This window comes from Vulpes lagopus, chromosome 7 (genome assembly GCF_018345385.1).
Source record: "Vulpes lagopus strain Blue_001 chromosome 7, ASM1834538v1, whole genome shotgun sequence".
Lineage (NCBI taxonomy): Eukaryota > Metazoa > Chordata > Mammalia > Carnivora > Canidae > Vulpes > Vulpes lagopus.
This window is the reverse complement of record NC_054830.1, coordinates 21,827,403-21,849,316: the sequence shown is the minus strand read 5'-3', so window position 1 is coordinate 21,849,316 and position 21,914 is coordinate 21,827,403. Positions and strand designations below refer to the sequence as shown.

The 21,914-nt window shown below is 46.3% G+C and overlaps 1 protein-coding gene and 1 long non-coding RNA gene across 9 annotated transcripts in view; one reads left to right on the top strand and one right to left on the bottom strand.

Moving 5' to 3' along the window:
* The window catches only part of CACNA1D (calcium voltage-gated channel subunit alpha1 D), a 301,585-nt gene that overhangs the window by 170,456 nt on the left and 109,215 nt on the right, over positions 1–21,914 (bottom strand). The gene's annotated exons all lie outside the window — the stretch shown is intronic.
* On the top strand, positions 9,569–13,936 carry LOC121494869. The gene is made up of 3 exons (XR_005988889.1): positions 9,569–10,571; positions 12,229–12,438; positions 13,409–13,936. It is a non-coding gene; the product is annotated as an uncharacterized LOC121494869 (long non-coding RNA).

The following is a 21,914-nucleotide window of genomic DNA, read 5'->3' as shown; positions in this document are numbered from 1 at the left end:
ATACCTTCCCGTAGATGGGCTCACCTGCGTCAGAGGAGACCGAAGATCAGCCTCACCCTTACAGCCGACTATAGCCATCGATCACTGAAGACCACTCACATCCGCATAAAGGCAACCAGGCGAGCAGTGCCACCTTCTTGGGCTACATTAGCCTACCAAGGACAACTCAAAACTTGTACTTCTCCCCAGACTAGGGGTTGGCAAATCCTAGCCCACAGACCATATCCCAGATTCTCCTAAATATATTTTCATTGCAGCACAGCATATTCATTTGTTCACAAACTGTAGCTGCTGTGGCATCGCCCACATAGCCTCAACTATTTACCATCTGGCTCTGGACAGAAAAAGCGTCGTGACCCCTGCTCCGGACCCTTACTGCCCATGATACAGAATGTTCTTGGCTTTCACTTCTCTGCCAGAAAAGGAAAAGGAGAGTGCTGGTGATTCGGTAGCTCTGATCCTTCTTCTAAGATGAATAGTATAACAGTTCTGCTTAATAGCTAAGACAGGTGTGGGATACTAGCAAAAATCTTGACGCACACATTTTTAAAAACGGGTTCTGATAGTCCTTCCTCACTGCTTCCTGTGAAAACATACACGCACTAAAATTACAGTGACCACTGAGGCTTTTTGAAACACACACATGCACAGTCACATATGGCGCTCAGCTTTGTTTAGAGGTACACACTACAATCCAGAATTGTAAGCACCAAAGAAACCGCTACTTAGGGATTACTTTTTGAAAAACCATGAAGGACCTGATTCCCCATGACTCCCCAAAGCAGCTTTCAGTTTTTACTCTGTATTTAACCAAAGTTTCTAGGAGACTATAAAAAAACCATAGCCACTGCGAAAATTAGTTAAAATAATAGTTTCTGCAAAATACTTTAAGTGCCGTGGCATTCATCCTTTAGAATCGGGTTAGGGAGTACTATAATTTGGTTTGTCAGCACGGATGTTAAGCATACAGCATGTTGACTCTCTAAGATTGGGGGGCTGGGGAGATTATTAACAGCCTTAAATAGGACTCAACATCCATCCTTCCACAAGAAATTGTCCTCAGACTTGACAACACCATCACAGAGACACCAAAGACAGTCCTACATAAACTGTACAGGTTCGGCATTTGATACCTCTGCATGTGTGCAGACAAGATATAATAGAAGTGGAGAGGAGAACAAAATTCTTCACTTTTTATTTTCTTACAGTGGAGTGAGAGGTTTCTTATTACCCAGGTGTTAAAAGACAAGACTTGTGATGAAAAGAAGTACCAAGTATCTCATTTTCTAGGTAACCAATAGATGGGACTAGATGCTCCCTGCCCAGGGCTTACTAAGTCAGCCTCTGCCATCACCCACCTGCCACCAGGTTCTGGCATCGAGATTGTGCCCTGGAAAGAGCCCCTAAGGGCAGCTACATTAGCCTACCAAGGACAACTCAAAACTTGTACTTCTCCCCAGACTAGGGGTTGGCAAATCCTAGCCCACAGACCATATCCCAGATTCTCCTAAATATATTTTCATTGCAGCACAGCATATTCATTGGTGTGAATGCCATCCATGGCTTTGGTCTGAAGAGGCTTGAAGAGGGGGCGACAGTCATCAGGTTGTCAGCCTTGTGGAGACTTCAGTGTTGGGGAAGTTCCCCCTTCCTAAATCCAAGTGGTAAGGACTCAAGAGAACCATGAGGATGGTCTTGTCTGCAAAAAGGAAAAATTATCACCTTATGCCCCAGAAGACCCCCTGCTTTGGCCACAGTCCTGATCAGGAAAAAGCCAAGTGGCAGGGCAGTGTTCATGCCTCTTACTGGCCTGGCTAAGACCTGTGTGCTTCCCAAGAGCCAAATGGATGGGGAAGCATGCCCCCACGGGGCATTTACTAGGCATGAGTCATCTCTGGGACCTCACCCAAGGGGACTGGTCACCATGAGAGGTCAGTCACCATAGTGACAGAGGCTGTGCAGTAGGGACTAGCCACATGTCCTAGGTCAGGGCCTGGGAGGTAGGGAAGTCTCAGGAGGCCTTCTCCAGAACTACACCACCCAGACCCCTGACAGAGGGAGGGTCTGACACCCGGCCTGTTCTAGCTACAGAGGCTGCAAAACTGACCAGGAAAAAGCCCTCCATCGTGCCCAGTTAGGGGAAAAGGTATGTGTCCTTTTATAGTTCTCCCTTCTCCCCTTCCTCAAAAATGGAGCACGTGGGGCTGCTGTGGGGCAGGGGAGGTAGGGAGGCTGGTGAGAACTGCAGTTGTGGGGTGGGGCAGACCTAAGTCAGGTTGGACACTCCACAGATCACAAGGGTAGAGTCCACCCAGGATGGGGTGAAGCCACGGGAGAGGGCGAGTGGCAGGGGGTGGAGTGTGCACATCAGGCAGAGGTGAAGCAGTGACGGCAAACATCAAACGGTGTCATGCACGATGTGAGAGTCCTCAACCAGCGAAGTATGTATCGGTAAACTGAGGCTTGCCAAGAACAAACTCATCCAACGTCAGCAACCCAGACAGCAGCTATGGTGAAACTTTCCCCTGCATGAGAACACCTGTCACTTCATCCATGTTTGAGAGGAAAAAAAAAACAAACAAAAAACAGAGGAACTGGCTCAGGGCCATGGGTCAGGTTACAGGTCCTCCCTCCTTGAGGGCTTTTCCCAAGAGCCTCCTTCAGGCAGCTCCGTTTTACCATTCAGCCTTTCTCCTTTTATCTTTCTCTCCACCTTCCAGGCAGATTGCCTTTATCATCTGCCTACACCTAACCCTCTTTTCCCCTCCATCGGATTTTGACCATCAGTCAAGACCTTACTGTGTGACCACGTTGTCCCTAAATCCTCAGGCCATAATCATGGCTCTAAGCTATTTCAAGACCAGAGGCACTAAGAAGTGACCAGAGCAGGCCTTTCTAGAACTTGGCCATCAGCCACCACCTTCTCTGCACCACTCTGACCATGAGGGAGGAAGCATGGGGCAGCGCTGACCAACCTGAGCCCACCACCCCAGAGAGAGTCCAGACATGGAAAAATCTTTGATGAGCCCCACTTTTCATGAGGAGGAATACAGTGGGCTCCCAACTCTTCTATTCTAGAATTCCACTAACTCTGTTTATCTTATTGGTCCGTTTCCAACTTCTAAGCTAACCTAGAAAAACTCAAAACAGCAGGACTAGAAACAAAACTTCCTTTCCCTCCATTCCGTAGGTTTTCTCACTTGGCTCCCCCTTCTGCTCGGAAGGCAGGGGCTGGAGCAGGTGACTCCACATGATCCCAAGTTTTGTCTGCATCAAGTACCCCGAACTCCTGCACACACAACTAGCCTGCTCCCTCAACGATGTGTCACTAGAGAACCAGCTGCCCCATCACATAACTTTAATTTGTTGCAAACTCCTAAACAGATTTGAAGGTCAAATAGAAATGGGAGTGGCTGCAAATTATCTACAGTTTTCACAAATTCCTTTTGTCTACACTGGACCCAACGTGGCACTTATATAGTTAACGAACAAATCAATGAACAACAAATGTGCCCGGCCCTCCTAAAGTTGACAATTTCAGAAAACGGCACAATCCTGGCTGAGAGAGAGAATACAGGAGATGCAGAGAAGCAAACCTTCATAGGACCACTGTGGCCCTCGTACAGCTGAAAGGCAATAAGGAAAATAAAACAAAGGGCTTTAAGACAAGTGCTAGAGATAAGAGGCACATATGGGGCTGCTGGAGAATAGCAAAGCCACATACCTAAAGTGCCACGAGGAAAATGCAAGAGACACAGCAGGGACCTGCCCACGGACTCATTGATAACTAGGTGGCCCTGCTAACTGTAAGGAGGGTAGACCTTAAGGTCTGTCTCCCCAGCATCAATACCAGTGGTTGGACCAGTTGCCCTCACTGCCTACTTAGGGGCTCTTTCCAGGGCACGCTCTCAATGCCAGAACCTGAAGACCCAGACATGAATGAAACGTGGTCTTTGCCTCTTCAGGCTCTGTACTCACTATGGTCCACTGTACTGAGTTCTGTTGACTGCCAGGGACTCAGAGACAAGCTGAGAACTCCTTATCCAGGGCTGGGAACAATGGAAGAAACACACACGAGCACCTGTGACACACGTTTGCAGGATGAGACTGACACCCTCTTTCTTCCCCTTCTTTCTCCATTCCTTTATAAACACACAGGAATTCATCAGCTTCCTGATGCGCCTATTCCACTGACAAGATTTTCACGGTTGCCTAAATGCTCCAGGTTAGAGTTTCTCAATGTACCCACAGTGTCCACCTTTATAGCATGCCCCATGCGATCCCACTGGTACACTAGGCAAACCAGTCCCAGGCCTGTCACCTGGGGAACGCACTGTGCCTCACAGAAACTCTATTTTCAATGACTGCTCCTGTCAAGGCCTTAGCTCTAGAATTGAGGACTGTGCTGTATAATCAAAGTAACTGGAATACCACTCAAGGGCTTATGGGATATAGCAGAGTGTCTCCACTGGAGTCCTTCCCTAGTGAAGTGCCATATAATGGAAGGTAAACACCTGGAGAACACACCTTGCAGATAGGTCATTACAGCTGGCTTGGGCTGGCAGGGAGAGTGGGGAGGGATAGTAAAGGCCCCCTCGGAAAACTACCTGGGTGGGAAAATCTCAGCATGGCAGAAGGCGAATGGGGCCAGGGAGGGAAGGCAGAGAGAACCTGACCAGCCAGAGGTTGCATAGGGTCTCTGTTGTTTTCTTTTATCGTGCAAGAACTAACCAGCCAATGTCCCGAATCTCTTTTCTTCTGGTTTGCCTTTCCTGTGATTATGACATAGATCAGTTCAAAAATCAGGTTCATTGCAAATAAAAATGAGAACAATGTTGCTCTGACTTCAGTCCAGGAAAACAGAAATGAGTGTTGATCTAATCTCTGTCCTCAGTTCACTCTATGATTATCTACGGTGGTTTATAAACTTCCCCTCCCCACAAAAAGGGTTGCCTGATATTGCTAACTTGAACAACCATCTCCGGCATTTTTCTCTAATGTCCCGAAAGTTAAAATGAACAGCCACTTTAGCTCTGGTACATGACATCCGCCATCGCACAGTAGGTGGGTGACTGTTATCAGAGGGAAAAAAAAAAAAAGATGTCCCAGTTCATCCTTTCTTTAAATCTTCACTAAAAAGCTACAACTTTGTTTTGGTCACTGAGTAGATTTCACATTATTTAGGGAACTCTGAGTCTTTTCCCATCGCTACATCCCAATCTCCTCCTACTTGTGGGTTTTTTGTCCTCCAAAGGAGCAGATAGCGAAGGCAACATTTCCAAAGCTACTCCAAACTCTCAGCACTTAGGGAAATACACCTTTGGAATGATCACATTCGTGGTGGGGAGAGAATCATAGCTGTGGTGAGAAAATTAGCTCAAAGGTATCCAGGTGATACAAACGAGTCCAGGAGGATGGAAGGAGTCTTTCGAATTTGATAAATCAGCTATGTTGCAGAGGCTCCTGTGGCGGGTTTTAATGGAATTTTGAAGAAGTTAAACAAAACAGCCCTGTGTAACAAGGGCAATAAATCACAATTATTTTTCAGTCCCATTACTGCAACTTGCATCCTCCACTTGAGCACATTTGTCCTAACATTAAAAACATTTTCAGACACTCAGAAAAGCTGAAAGAACGTTACAGTGAATGCCTACATCACCACCATCTAAATTTCACAATTAAGATTTTGCTATATGTGCTTTGGCTAGCCACCCCTTGATCCACCCATCGGTGTATCTTATTTTCAGATACACTTCAAAGCATAGTGCCAACCTCTGTATACTTCATCCCTAAGCCCTTGAGCACCACACTGATTTCCAGAATTTGATATAGATATAGGGTTTTGAAAGTAAAATGGACACATTGAGAAATGCATTACTTGTAAGGATGCTGTTTCTGAGTTTGGGCAAATGCATGACACCCACACCCCCCCCCTTCCATCAAGATATAGAACATTACCATCACCTCAAAAAGTCCAACTGAGCCTCTTTTACCCAGACCCTATCCCACCTACTCCAGCAGCAACCACTATTTTGACTCTCACTATAGATTAGTTTTGCCTGTCCAAGGACTTGTATAAATAGACCGAACAGTATCTGCTCTTTTGTGAAAGGCTTCTTTCACTCGGAATAATGATGCCACACGTACCACTGGTTCATGCCTTTTTACTGCTCAGTAGTAGTCTGCTTAAGAACATACCACAGTCCATCCATTCTCCCACTGATGGGCACCTAGATTCTTGCCAGGATTGTTTTCTGTTATGGACAAAGCTGCTATAATCATTTGTGTATACATCTTTTTCGAGACAGGCTTTCCTTTCTCTTGGGTAAATATCCAGGAATAAAATTGCTGTGTTATAAGCCTCATCAAGAGCCGCCTAAGGCTTTTCCAAATGTTCATACCACTGTACAGCCCGGCCAATCATGGGTATGTGTAGGAGGTCTCAGCTGTTTTAGATCCTCCCCGACATTTGACATTATCACCACTTTTTTCATTTTGGTTACTCTGATGGGTGTGTAGAGGCATGCCACTCTGGTTTTAACTTAAATGTGTCTGATGTCAATAATGTTGAACCTCTTTTCATCGGCCCTTGACCATTTTTGTTAAAAATATGTTAAATCTTCCGCCCTTTTTCTAAATTTAGATTCTCCGTTATCATTCATTTGCTTGAATGCCTTCTGTGTCCTGAGTACAAGTCTGTCAGTATGTTTTGCACTTACTTTCTCCCAGTTGGAGGTGTGCTCATTCATGGTCTTTACAGTAACCTTTTGAGGAGCACAAGTCTCTCATTTTGATGAAGTCCTACTGTATCCATTTTTTTCCTTTTATGGTTATTGCTATCTATACCCAAACTTAAAAAACTTTGCTTATATCCAATCCTTAATTTTCCTCACATAAGTATACTTAACCGTGTTCTTACCTTGGGTCATTCTCCCTAGCTCCTCCCTCTCCCAAGGCAACTTGGAAGCAGCACACACTCAGCCTTCCTTATCACTGCCAGCCCTCCCCACCCCTCCATAAGGCAAGAGCTGGAAAAAGTAGCAAGGCTGGCTCTGGACACCCCTATGATCCCCTTGGAGCGCTCTCTGGCTGAGTCCTGAGACAGAGATTTTTGAAAAGACAAAATGAAGGAGACACGTAGTCAAAACACAGGGCCACTGACATCCAGCCTCAAGCAGGCGCCCCCGTGAGAGAGAAGTTCAGGGAGCCACCCCCCAGCCCCGTGCATATTGACCTTTGCGAATTCCCAGCTGGGAGGAATTCTGTTCTTTTCCTTTACCTGCCAGCTCAGGCTTTTATCACAATATTCAAGGTAAGGTTGTATTCATTTGTAATAGAAGTCTATCATCTAAGCTGTTACTTATAGGGATGGGGGGGGCAGAGGGGAGGTTTCAATAAAGAGGAAATGGAGTTTCAAACTGGAGGCTGAAATTGTGTGCACACCTGTATATCTCTTCCTCATTTAGAAGGCACCCTTCTGGATCCTTTCTTGGTGTTCTGGGCCTGTGCTCCTCGGGCAGAGTCATAGCTAGCCCTTGTGGGATGAAGCATTCCTTTCTTCTTCCTCGAGCCTCAGAACCTGCACCTGCCCCTGCTTCCCTCTTCTCTGCTGCCCTCAAGTCCTCAGTGATGTTAAAGTTACAAAGCAGAGGAATCTTTCAGAAGCCACCCTGAACTAGTCCTTCCTGCTACACAAGTCCACATATATCTGCTTATCCCCAAAATGCAGGATGCAGACCAAGTTCTTATACAAACGTATAATCACAAATGCTCAAGGGGAGTTCGCAGTTGGAAGAAATGTTCCCACACCATGAAAGTATAAATGTTGCTGCTTTGTGTTTTCTTCTGCTTTAAAGAGGGACCAGAACCAGGCTCAAATGGTAGAAATTAAAGGTCTCAATACCCTTTTCAAAAAAGGCACTCCCTTTCTCAGACCCCTCCATATCCACTGCCCATGGGAAAGCTGGCTCACTAGAAGCCTGCCTCACCCTCTCACACTGGATTTCTTTGCTTTAAAGAGAGGGAGGCAGGACCAGCGGCTTTCCAGAATGGATACATGACGGATCTATAATTTATCTTGGTGTGTTCTCATTTTACTGTGTTCCACCTGTATTGCTATTTAATTTCTCATAAGTTTTCTTCATAGCACTTATAACAATCTAGCTATTTTGATTATTTATCTCTTTTCCTGTTAAACTGCCTGTTTGCACAGTCAGAGCCTAAGATATTTTTCCTGTCCAATTTGTCACCATATTACCAACTCTTACCATGGTGCCAGGCATAAAGCAGACACTAGATAACTATTTGTTCAATAAAGATATATGTGTCCTAGCCATTTAAGTAGTTTATAAATTTCTGGTAGAGAGGGACCACTTCCCTCTTCCTCTGCACCTGCTCAGTGTCCATCACACTTAAAAGAGATGCAGCAGGGGTGCCTGGCTGGCTCAGTCAGTTGAGTGTCTGACTCTTGGTTTTGGCTCAAGGGTTGTGAGATCAAGCCCTGCATCGGGCTCTGTGCTCAGCACAGAGTCTGCTAGACATTCTCCTTCTCCGTTTCCCCCTCCTGCTCATGTTCTCTCTCTAAAATAAATAAATATTTAAAAATAGAGAGAGAGAGATGGATCAAAAGGAAGCCTTCCATTCTGCACTGGTGGGCCAGGTAAGTTCTATGGAAGGATCCTGCACTGACCCTCCAATGAACAAAGAGGTCAAGTGGAACAGGGAAATGATACTTAGATCCAGAGATGCAGGCTTCAGCTCCAAATCCCCTGTGAAATGAGGATGGTGATGGTAACAATGGCTCCTCTGCCACACCGAGCATTGTAGGGACATGTTAGTCAGCACCACTGAAGGTACTTGGAAAATGCACACCCATCTAATAACGTGGTTATAATTTCCAGCACCTCACACAATGCTTCACAAAGATTTGCCAAATTAATTAACTCAAGGGAATAACATGAAACTATGATCTTTGCTAAGAATCAACGAGGGAGAGAATGGAGAATCTCCCACATCTAATTCCAAGTCTGAATATTAATTTTCTGAAGGCCAGGAGAGAGAAAGCATGAGCAAATTTAAAATCCAGTTCACCTGTTTTCTATTAACACTGAGTCCACAAACAGCCCTACGGCAAGGTGCAGGGGCTGGGGGTGGGTGAGAAGGGAGTGGAAATTAGAGTCACTGAGCAGGGTTTCTGCATCCTGACTGGACCTGCTACCACACTAATCCTTCCCACACACAGTTCCCACGTGGAGGGAGGTGGAGTTGGCCAATGAAATAGACTTGAACCAACATAGGAGAGAGGCGGTGGCAGCTAACTTGTGAGGGCCTATTTGTTGCCACCTGCTAAGAGCTATAAATACATTATTTCACAAACCCCTACCATTTCGGAGTCGCTAACCCCACCTCACCGAAGTTATGGCCCAAGAAGTAAAGTGACTTACCCAAGGTCACATGGCTAGTGAATGGCAGAGCTGGAATTCCAATTCCAGTCTGTTCAGCAGCCAAGCCAACATTTGAACCACTAGAGTAAGCGAGTTCACAGACACGAAGGATGCTAGCTGGACTGGGGTACGCTCCAGGTGCTATGGGTTCTATGTGGGAGGAAAGAATTCATTCTGAGGGGAGGATGCTCCTTATGGAAGGCATCTGAGCAGGGAAGGGCAAAAGCCCATAGTGCAACGGTGCACATAGTGGGGAGACAGGTGCTGTGAATGCCTGTGTGAAGAAAATCAGAGTTCTGGGTATGCTCAGGGACCAGCAAACAGGTGAGGTAGCTGCAGCGTGGTTCTGGGGGCCTGGTGCCTGCGGGTGAGCAAAAGGGGACACGAGCTATGCCACAGGGCCAAAGCATCCCAAGGGCCTCGAATGCCCCACTTGGAAGTTTTCTCCTCCAGCCGGGTGGACACTAGAGGCTTCTGACCAGCAGAGATGGCGAGGCGTGGCCCCTTGGTCAGGACTCCTGACTCTGTGCAGTAGCAGCAGCAGCAGATCTGGCCGCCAGGGAAGTCCGTCAGCGTCAGCACAAACCCAGGCTGTCCACGGGCCGAGTGCTCCCGCCGGCCCGGCCATCTGAGGACAGCCCGCTGCCTGCGGCCCTGCCAGGACCTGGCGCCCTCGCTGCCAGTCGGCCCGGCCGACCTTCCACGCTCTCGCCTCCCCGCCGGGTTCTCCGGAAGCGCCGCTGAGGTCACACGGCGTGTGGAAGGCCGCCGCGGGACGACCCGGGACACAGCTGGCGAGCTACGGGCGCTGGGCAGGGTCGCCCAGGTCAGGCGCCGCCAGCGCCGGGCCTAGAGCCCCGGGCCTTTCCTTCCCCGGAGAAGGACCGCGCACCTTCTGCGTGCCTGGCCCTGGCCTGGGTGCCGGGGCAAAAGGTGAAGGGGACAGAAGGTGGCCTCCTCGCAGAGCTCCCGTTCCACCTCAGGGCAAGCAGACGCCTCCTCCCCAGCTCGCCAGAGCACGCGGGGGCTCCCGTGGGAGGACTCCCTCTCGCCTGCTGGGCCCCGGCACTGAGTACCGGCCACTATTCCAGCACCACCTAGCAGATGGAGCCGGCACGGAACGTCCAGGTAACTAACCATCCCCGGTCCTTGTCGAGAAGCCACGACTGACCGCACCCTCAGGCTAAGCCGCCCGCTCCCCACACTTCCCTCCACTGGGAAATGCCACACACCCCCCCCCCCCCCCAGCATTTACTGAGCCCGGACTCTGAGCCAGCCACGTGCTGTGTACTTTCAGTTATCACTTATCAGTTCAGTAGCCTTCACTCTGAAGCTGGACTACTCCTCCCAGTGCTTTCTACGGGAGGAAACTGAGGCCCAGAAGGGCAAAGCAGCTTAACCGAGGTCACAGAGCAGCAGCTAGCATGCTGCTCCAAAGCCCATGCTCTTAGCCCGAACTCCAACCTAGCTCTCCCTGCCTCCTCCTCACCACCACCCCCACTGAGACCTCAGAGCCTCAGGGAGAATTGGGGAAGACAACAGAGCACCCAGTGAGCTCTGCACACATGAGCACTGTGCACAGGGACAGGGAGAGGCCGTTTCTGTGACAGACACAGTGCCGGGAGGCAATGCAGGGTTGGTCCTAAGAGCAGAAAGGAGAATGGGGCCGTCCAGCTGTGCAGGAAGTGGGGGGAGGGGAGAGAAAGGGAGAGGGGAGGCAGGGAGGGGAAACATCACACATAAGAAAGGCCCAGAGGCTGAAATAATGTTCAAGGTATAATAAGTCAAACCGTCCCAACCGTATTCAGGAACACCACCTCCGAAACTCCCCAGGACAGCAAACCCTTCCCCCTTCTGCCCTCAACCCACCAGTAGACCTAAGATCAGTGTCAAGTGCCTGCCTCCATGGAAACCCACCCAGCACATCCTCTGCTCTAGACCCTCGGGCTCAGATCTCAAGCACATTTTTAAAACAAGGCAAGGCAAAGCTTGCGAGATTCAGGGTTTCAGGCCTCCTGCCTCATCTCCTATAGGCTCAGGCACAGTGCTTATTTGCATGGTTGATTGGATAACCAATTATAGAGGGGAATATTTTTAGGTCTTCATCTCAAAACACACACACACACACACACACACACACCAAAAAAAAAAAAAAAAAAAAAAAACCACCACCAACCCAGAGAAAGCATAGTGTATTTCCTCGTAGGCCTGTAGCCACTGCCAAGCGTAGCATCAGGCCAGGGAGCAGGCAGGAGGAAGAGCCTGGAGTGGCTGTCTCCTCATTAAGTGTGTTTGACTCCCGAGCATATGCACCTGTCTGGAAAGGAAAGAGCCAGGGTGTGCACGCGTGCACCTCTGTGCAGGAGGAATGAGGAGAGGGAGGTAGGAAGACCCAGACTGGAAGTGTCAGACTCCTCCCCATTCTTGTCCTGACCTTCTCCCAACCAAGGAGGTTGTCCCTTCCTCATCCCCACCAATAGATCCTAGTCCACATCCACAAAGATGAGCCCTGATCCCAGAGTCTTGGGGTAGAGACAGGCTAACATGAGAGTGGAGGGCAGCTCCAGACAGAATGGAAGTCAACGTCTGGATGTGGATACTGACAATAAGGAGAAGGCATCGTACCCCAACCCTCCCGTGTGCACCACCTCTGGTGCTAATAATTTGCTTTTACCCACACTGTCCCTACTGGTCTCACAACCACCCTGCAAGGTTACCAGAGAAAAACACATTAGAAATGAAAGGTTTGAAAAGGATGATCATGTCCAAACCTCCCATTTTTCAGGTGGAGATTCGAAGACCCAGAGAGAGGGAAGGATTTACCTAAGGCTGTACATCCATCCAGCCAAGGAAGAAAGCAGACGACACAAGCAAATGTGAGCAACAACAAGCCAGCCATAACAGAAATGCAGAAACTGTCCAAAACCTGCTGTTGCTCCAGGGTCAAGAAGAGCAGTCAGCACCCATCACCCAGTGACAGCTGGCCAACTGAAAGGTGGGATGGCTTCCTAGAGACTCCCCTGTGGCACCAGGTGGAACAGAATACCCTGAAAAAATGGGATTCTGTTTTAGAGGAGTCCGCATAGGCTCTGAATGAGAATACAATGCATGGCACAGTCTCTCCCACAGCCAGAATGCATGGATCTGGAATTCAAGAGGTGGAAATGCAGGGGGCTCCTCTAATTACCTCTATAAACCAACTCACAGAGTATCTGGTTCCCATCTCAGCAACTGGGGTCTGCTGGTTTGGAGACCTTAGTCCCCAAGGCAAGAACAGTTCCACCAGGGTACACAACCATGGTTTCACAGAATATGAACATGGAACAACCACCTGGACAGTTCATGCCACTGGACCAATAAGCAGAACAAGGAGGGGAGGGCATTAATGTACCGGCTATAGTAACTGATTCTGGTTAACAAGGGGAAACTGGGTTGCTTTTACACAATAGAAGCCAAGGAAGCAGTCTGGAAACCAGATGGTTTTCTGGGGCACCTCTTAGTATTCCATGCTCTATAATAAAGGTTAATAGGAAGCTCCAGTAATACAAACCAGGCAGGGAAATGAGGACTCTGACCTTCAGGAAGGTAGGTTAAGGTCACACCACCAGATTAAAAAAAAAAAACAACAACAACAACTCCCAACCAGCTGAGTCTGTGGCTGAGAACAGGGCAACTGCAGTCACATGACCAATTTTAGCAATGAACTGGGGACTGTAGCAGTTTTGCATATTTTCTGTTTGCCTGTTATATGTATAATCCTATTTGTATACATTAATCATTTTCTCTCTCTTTCCCATTTCTGTTTTATGTACAAGTTGTTGCAAGTTAATTTGAAGTACAATGTAGTCTTTAGGTAACAGGTGGGACGTGAGGAGTAATCAACACAACTCCTGGGACTGTGCTTCTTCCTTTGGGGAAGTGGGGGAGAACTTCTTCACCTGTAACAAAGTTGTCTTATTCCATAGGAGCCTGCCCACCACCCCGCTGGGGTCTGGTCTTTACTTGTGCAGGAGTTCAAGTGTGACAAGGCTGCACACCAACATAAGCTCAGTAGCCGGGCAGCCCAGTGGCTCAGCGGTTTAGCACCGCCTTCAGCCCAGGATGTGATCCTGGAGACCGGGGATCGAGTCCCACATCGGGCTCCCTGCATGGAGCCTGCTTCTCCCTCTGCCTGTGCCTCTGCCTCTCTCTCTGCGTGTGTCTTTCATGAATAAATAAATAAAATATTTAAAAAAAAAAAAGTTGAGTAGCCAAAGGAGCGGGCTGTGCCTCTACCAGACTGCCTGGCTCTCGGGTTCCAGATGCACTCCCAGAACAGCTGTCCTTTAACTGAAGTGTGTGGATCATTTAGGTTTTGGCTTTCAAGTCTATCTTCTTGCTATTTTCTATATATTATTCCTTTTCTGCCTTATTTTTGGGCACAACTATTGTTTAGCATTCCACTTTATCTTTACCCTTGCCATATTAGCCACACCTATCTTAAAGATATTTTCTACATAGTAGGTCTTTTATATTTAACACGTTTTCCACTTTCATGGCTCTTCATTCCTTTGTATGGACCCAAGTTTCCATCTGATGCCATCTTCTTCCCATATGAAGACTTTAACTTTTTGTTTGTCTGATCATTTGTTTTACCATAATTTGGGAAGATATTTCCACCGGAATTAGGATTCTAGATTGAGCAGTGCCTGGGTGGCGCAGTGGGTTAAGCATCTGACTCTTGGTTTCAGCTCAGGTCACCATCTCAGGGTCGTGAGATTGAGCCCCGCATGGGGCTCTGTGCTAAGTACAGATTCTGCCTAAAAGGCTCTCTCTCTCTCCTCCTCCTGCTCATGCTCTCTCTCAAATAAATAAATCTTAAAAAAAAAAAAAAAAAAACTAGATTGACAGTTTGCAGCATTTTAAATGTGTTACTGCATCATCGTCTGGCTTGTATTATTTCTGATAAGAAATTTTCTCTGAATCTGTTTACATAATAGGTCTTTTCCCCTGTTTTTAAGATTTTCTATTTATGTAAGTTTTGGAGTTATTGATTACAATGTGAGCTTTTCTTTGTTGCTTACTCCCCTTGGATTTAGTGAGCTTCCTGCATATATGAGTTAAGATCAAATTTCCAGAGTTTTCAGCCATTCTTCTATTTTTTTCATCTTTTTCTATTCCTACCTCAATTTTCCCTACACTGATACACATATTCAATGCAATCCAGATCAAAATCCCATCCAGGCTTTTTTTTAGAAGTTCATGAGCTGATTATGAAATCTAGATGGAAATATAAAAGGCCTAATCGAAAGCTGGAGAATATATACTACCTGGTTTTTGGACCGAATATAAAGCTACAGTAATCAGGACAGAGAGGTATTTGCATAAGGATAGACCTATCAGTGGAAAATCAAAAGTCCAGAAATAGGCCCACACATATATGATCAACAAATCTGACAAAGGGACCAAAGGAATTAAATAGGTAAAGAATAGCATTTTCAACAAACAGTACCAAAAAAAGTAAGTATTCATGTAAAAAAGTGAACTTCAACTCAAAGTAGATCACAGGCATTTGTAAAAGCTAAAACTAGAAAACTTCTAGAAGATACAGGAGAAAAATGTTTAAATCATGAGTAAGCATAATTTTTCTTAGAACTTAGAAGGAATGAACCTAAGAAAAAAGTAAAATTGATCTCAAAATAAAAAAACGTCCTTCCAGAGACACCATTAATGATATGAAAAAGCTGCAAACTATGAACAAATAGACACAATGCATAGGTCTTCCAAGAAATTAAATACAGAATCTATGAAAATCACAACTCGGTAAGATGGCAGTCCAATAAAAAAAATGCACAGAAGATATGAATGGGAGCATCACAACAGACAATCCACAAATGAAACAAATTAAAGCCATAAATATATACGACCACACACCCAATAGAACAGCTAAGATGAAAGACAGCCTGATAATAACAAGTGTTTGCAAGGATGTAAAGCCACTGCAACTCACATACTATTTCTGATGGGATATTAAATTGTATAACCCATTTGAAAGGCTTTGGCCATTTCTTATAAACACACACTTAGCATACACACATTAGTTTGCATGCACGTTAGTAGCTGCTGTAACAAACTTACTGGCTTCAAACATAGATTTATCATCTGCCTTCTCCCATGTCAGAAAGTCCCATAAGTTTAGAGCTTTACTCTGCTCTGGGTCCCATAAGGCCAAGAATCAGTGTCAGCCAGCATAGGCTCTTATCCACAGGCTCTGGAAGACGATCTGCTTCCAGACTCATTTGATTCGGGTTGTTGGTGGCATTCACCTATAGGATGGAGGCCCCCCCTTTCCTCACTGGCCACCAGTGTGGGGTCATTCTCCTCTGCTAAAGGCTGTTTGCATCCCCTGGCTCAGGGCCTCCTTTCTCCACATTCAACATCAGCAGTGGTAGCTGGGTCCTTCTCACACTTTGACCTCTCCTCCTAGAAGAGCTCTCACTACCTCTTCAGCCTTCCCTTTCAGATACCTCCATGGGATCACACTGAGTCCATCAGTTTGGCCCAGGATAATCTCCCTGTCTTAAAGTCCATTGATCAGCCACTTTAATTCCATCTGCAAAGTCCTTTTTGCCACATATGGTAGCATTCACAGGTGCACTACCAGTGGGCAAATATTATGGGGGCCAAATTCCTGCCTGCCATACCGTATGATCCAGCAATCCCAGCCTTTCCTATTTTTCCTAAGAGTAATAAAAATTTATGTCCAAAAACTAGTATAAAAATATTCACAGCAGCTTTACTTGTAATAGCCAAAACCTGGCTATTTGTAATAGCCAAAACGATGTTTCCAACATTTGGACCCAAATGTCCAATAGCAGGTAAGTGGATAAACAAATTGTGGTATATCCACACAATGGAATGTCACCCAGCAAAAAAAAGACAAAACTTTGATACACATACAAGACTATGTTTAAACAAGAGTTTACATTCTATGAAACTCTGGGAATGACAAATCTAATCTAGAATCATAAGAGGCAGACCAGCGTTTGCCTTTGGTCAAGAATTAGGGGTGAAGACTGACCAAGGAGGGCATAGGGATCTTTATGGAGGGATGGAAGTGGTCTACATCTTTATTGGGGTGGTGGTTACACAGGTGCTGACATCTATTGATACTCAATCTGTATATCTTAAAGTATATATTTTATTGTTTGTAAATTATACCTAAATAAAGTAGGGGACTGTGCCTTCCCCAAGTGCTTATGGGAATCAGACCCCAAATTATACATGGGCTCTGGCGATAGCACTGGAAGTCCATGGTCCCTGGCCTGAGGCTGTGCCCCACACCCAGATCCTAGGCAGCCATCATCCCCAAGTCTTGCCTCCTATCTCTCACCAGGGTGTATGGGCAATACCGCTGTTAAATACGATTCACCAGAACTGAAGGTAATTCATGCTGTCATAGTGGCCGTAACCAAAGGTCTCAGGAGCCAGAAAGACTGCTCGCATTAATTGTGACTGATACCTCTTCCCTCTTTTGGTGGATTCCAGCTCTGGTGCAGGGGGTTCTTCACTTTAGGTTCAAGTAACCCCAACCTGACCTCTCAATTTCTCTTTTTACTTTTTCTTTCTGTGAAAAATAACAAAGATGGGTAACAGATCAAAAAGACAGTTGGAAAATCTCAAATCAGCCAATTAGATGTGGTAGCAAAGCTGATTTCAGCACTGGGGACCTGTGATTAGGTCCAAAAGGCCCTGAACATTGGCTCGGTTGATGGCTTTCTCTGACTCCTGCACAGCCTTGCTGGTGTCTCCCAGCCTCTCTCTCCTGGGTCCATTTAAGAAACAGGGTTAAGAGTAGAAACAAACAGGCCTAGGAGGCATCTCCCTAGAGCCGTACTCAGAGAATGATTGGAGCAGCTCTGGGGAGAGGGGGACTGTCTAGGAGAGCATGATACCTTTTTCTCAAATGGCTCAGCCCCAGGGGGCCAGGCCTCCAGGGGGAATACTGTAGAGCTCTGGAGATTGACACTGCAGACTCTGACCACAGCTAGCTCTGCTTTTCATTTTATTTGATGTTTTCTTATCTTTGGAAAAGGAGAATAGTCTTGCCTCCTAAGGACACAATGAACGTTAAAAAGGATATTTGAAAACCAGAAGTAGTATGCTATGCTTCCATTCTAAGTTTTGGATTGTCATGTTTTAAGCCCCACTATCCTAACTGCTTCTCCAATTTTTGTTACCTGCCTGGCCCCTGAAGGCATCAGAGTTCATGATCCCTGTAGAAAAATTTAAAATGTAAAATGCTCTACATAGAAGTTATTAATCTAGGGGCACCTGGGTGGTTCAGTCTGTTAAGCATCTGCCTTTGGCTCCTGTCATGAGTCCAGTATCCTGGGATTGAGCCCCATGTCTGGCTCCCTGCTCAGCAGAGGAGTCTGCTACTCCTTCTTCCTCTCCCCTTCTCCCTGCTCATGCCCTCTCTCTCTCTCCCTCTCCCCCTCTTTTGCTCTCAAATAAACATCTTTTTCAAAAAAGAAGTTATTACTCTGATTTGCATTATCAACAGTCAGCTAGCTACCTATCCTTTAATGTCCTGATCAATTAGACCACTCAGATTAATCTGAATCCTTTTCTTTCTGAACAACTCCTATAAAACCTATGAGCCTACCAACCATTTACTGCATTCCTGGAAATACTGAAGCACTGTGAGGGGCCAGAAAATGATACTTCATCTGTCTCTTGTCTCCCCAAGAACTTCCACAGTACCAAACACATGGGGAGCCCTCCACAGTGGTCTCAAGTACATGGTAATTCTTAATGTCTGGAAGGATCTCCCCACCTGGAATTGTGGTTCTTACCTTGACAACTGCTATGTAGAGTACCATAGGTCATTTATTGCTAACAACATAGTATCAAAATCTGAATCTTCTATTATGTTTTGGATTCTCTTTTAATCAGGTGGATTCAGAGTTACCTCTTCAATAATTGAATCTTGCTTATGAGTAGCAACACCACAGAAGAAAAAGGAATGGAGTCACAGCAGAGCTCGGGCAACTGGGCATAACCAGCAATCTAACAGCTACAGCCCACAGTGAGGAACCAGTACAGACATACCATTACAGCTGTAACCACCAGAAGTTAGCTCAGTACCTTGCCCTCCAAGAGATCTTACGAAGGTCCAAACTCCTACATTTCAGACCATGAAGTAGACATGATAGTAAATGTTTCTAGATCTTTAGATTTGGGGCTCTACCCCCGGATAGCAAGTAACCCCGCCTCCATCCAGGTGTAGAGCCTGCTCTTGCCTGCCAATACCAGGGGCCATGCTATGTATGCATCACAGATAGTGCTTCCATATGTATGAATGGCACAGTACAATTAATGAAGCCACCATTTCATCCACTTCTATGGCAGCTCTGTAAAGTAAGGCCATTTATCCCTATTTTGTAGCCAGGACCAACATAGCCAAACCAGCTGCTAGATGCTGGTCCAAGGGCTATCACTGGCCTATCCTGGCATCTCACTTAACTTTTATGATCTCCTCAAAGGCTTTTAAAGACTTTTTTTTTAGCTACAAGTGCAGAGTAGGGGGATGAGGTAGTGTTTGGTAACTTTCAAAAAGCTCTCTACAGTCCTCTTCCTCCTCCTCAGTAGTATTCCAGTCCCTCTATTTAGCACATGTCCTGCAGCTTTTTCCCTGCTCCTGGACAAATGGAGTTTGTCATGAGTCTATACTTAGCTCTGCTCTCCATCTGCCGGCCAGTCGCCCAAGTGTCTACTCAACAAATCTGCACCGCTCCCTTTACCTGCAGCTTCTACTTCTGCAAAATCCCACGGAGCCATGAATGTGAATGTACACATTCAGACATGGGAGTCTGGTGTCCCTGCCACAAACCAGCATCCAACACTGCCTGCTTCCAAATCCCTTTTCAATTATATTCACTCCTACTCCTCACTCAGCAGCCTCCACTGTCACTTTACCCCATGGCAAGGGGACCAGTCAGCCAGTAAAAACTGACCTTGAAAAGAAACAGAGCCAGATTCTCAGCCCCAGGCTTCAGGTATCTTTAGAGGTCTAGGATTTCTTTCCGACAAACTTGCCTCTGTCACCTCCCCCACATTACCTAATGAAAATTTATTTAAATATAGACACCTGGGGTCAGACCCTCTACTAAATCCTCCTGCAATCTGTTAAATAGAACCATCCAAAGGCAGAGGTTGCCAAACACTGGTCCACAGACCAGAATGTACCAGAAAGCTTTTTGTGAAATAACTTCCAAGGTCCACCCTTCCCCATGCCCCTGCATATTTCTGATCCCACTGGTCTTCAGGGGGAAAAAAACCCCAAGGGCTGTGTATTTCGAGTTCCCCAGGGACTTTAATACATAGCCAAGTTAGGGCATCACTGCTCCAGGGAGCTCTTTCATGTCTGTGGGCTCTCCATCATCTCCCAATGGCCAATCTTCTTACTGCTGCATGAAATGGGATTATCAGCTACAGCTCAGGCTACACTGTTCCATTTCTTCACCCTTTGTCACTAAGAGGATCTGAAGGGTATTTTGCAATTTATAAGGCATTCTCATTTGATTTAGAGAATTAAATGATGTAACAACACGTCATCTATCATATTCTAGGTCCCAGGGACTGTTCCGAGGGCTTTGAAAGCAGAAAGTCATCCTGTCCTATGACAACCCCGTGGGGTGGGTTTATTATTGCCTCTGGTTTTATAGATGAGAAACCTAAGGCACAGTGAGATGAAGGAAGCCATTCGACGTCTCACCATTCATATCCGAGCTGGATTCAAACCCCAGAAGTCTTACAACCACTTTGAAAGCTTTCAACCACTCTGCTCTACTATCCGTCAGAGCAAGCATGAGCATTAGTCCCACTGTAAGGAGTTTAGGAGACTAGAGCAAGTTCCCAGGTGAGAGTGCATCTGTTCTCATGTGTCGGCTCTCACTGCTCAGAAAACCCCAGATGCAAAACCACAGGTCTGTTGTGTTCAAGTCTGGACCGCCCCATTAGGCCCTCTGTACCTTCCTGGTTCTAGAAGCCTACTCATGCCCTGGTTGCACCTCACCGTGAGAAGGGCAACTGGGTCGGCTAGTGAGCAAAGGCCTGTCAAAGCTGGACCAGTAGCAAATCAGAGGAGTTCCAGAAATGGAAGGAATGACAGAGGCCATCAAGTCCAAAGACAGAAGACAGGTTCCAGCTTACATTCCAGCTCTGATTAACTGGTAAAGTTGTGAGGCTTGGCCCTTTAAAAAGAAAAAAAAAAAGCAAAGAGGAAAGGAGGAAGGGAAGGGAAGGGAAGCATGACCAATCTGTGATGGATGGGAAGGGAGCTTCTCCGAGTCACAAAGCCACTTAAGGACAAGCGAGACTCAGAACTCATTCTCAGCTCTTGCACCAATGTCCAAGTGTTGCCCACCAGAACATGAACTTGAGGCTGGTATTAACTTTTATTAACTGCTACTCTGATGATAAAGTTCATCCACTCTGACCACAAAACAGCTCCCACCTAGTGAACCAAACTGCACCCAACCCTCATTCCAGAAGGGTTTGCAACAGCCAAGACAATCCAGTTGAGTAAAACCGTTGTGACCTAGGAGCGGTAGAGGATGGAAGCATTACTTTTCTGTATGGGCTCTGAAAACTGCAGCAGGATGTCATAGTTAGGAGATGGGGCATTGTGGAGCCTGGAAATTCAGTGATTGAGCTACAACAGCACGGTAATCACAAGGGTGACTGAGGTTTGAAGGGCCCTTTTCCCCTAGTCAAAAATCATCCCAGCTATTTTTAGAATCCCAGGATTTCCAAAATCCTGGGATTTTTAGAATCCTGGGGTTTGTTTTAATCAGTCTCCTGCCTTCTCCCCTGCTACTAAACCAGTGGTTCTTAACAGGGGGCATGCCCCAGAAAGGGACACATCTTGGGTAAAGTGGACAGGCTCACAGCAGTGGGTGTAGATGAAAGGAGCATATTAAACTAATTTCATCGTTTAAGACTTAAAACCTTAATACATAGGACAGGAGGCAAAGCTTGATCAAATCTTTGCTGATGGGATGTACAGAGAAGGAACACAACCCTCTTGCACATTCATGTTTCTCATAGTGAATGGGGCAGCAGCAGCAGTGAGCATGCATGAACCCCAGAGAGCAGTATCAGACTCTCCGCAGTGGAGTTGGAGTTTTTATCTTCACAACAAAAGGGTGTGCCCTTTGTAAGGAGGGGGAATATTACACAATTATGACATTAAAATTCTGCACTAAACTACCAGTAGTTTGAGATTTGTAAAATGGTGGTGGACTGAGAACAGAAAAACACTATGCGGTGTGTGCTAGAGATGGTTTCCCTCCTCACAAACAGTGTATTGTGGAATCATGGGGCAGATGAACCAACATGTTAGGATCAGCAATAAAGAAAAGAATCAACAGGAGTGCCTGGTGGCTCAGTCAGTTCAGCGTCTGCCTTCGGCTTGGGTCATGATCC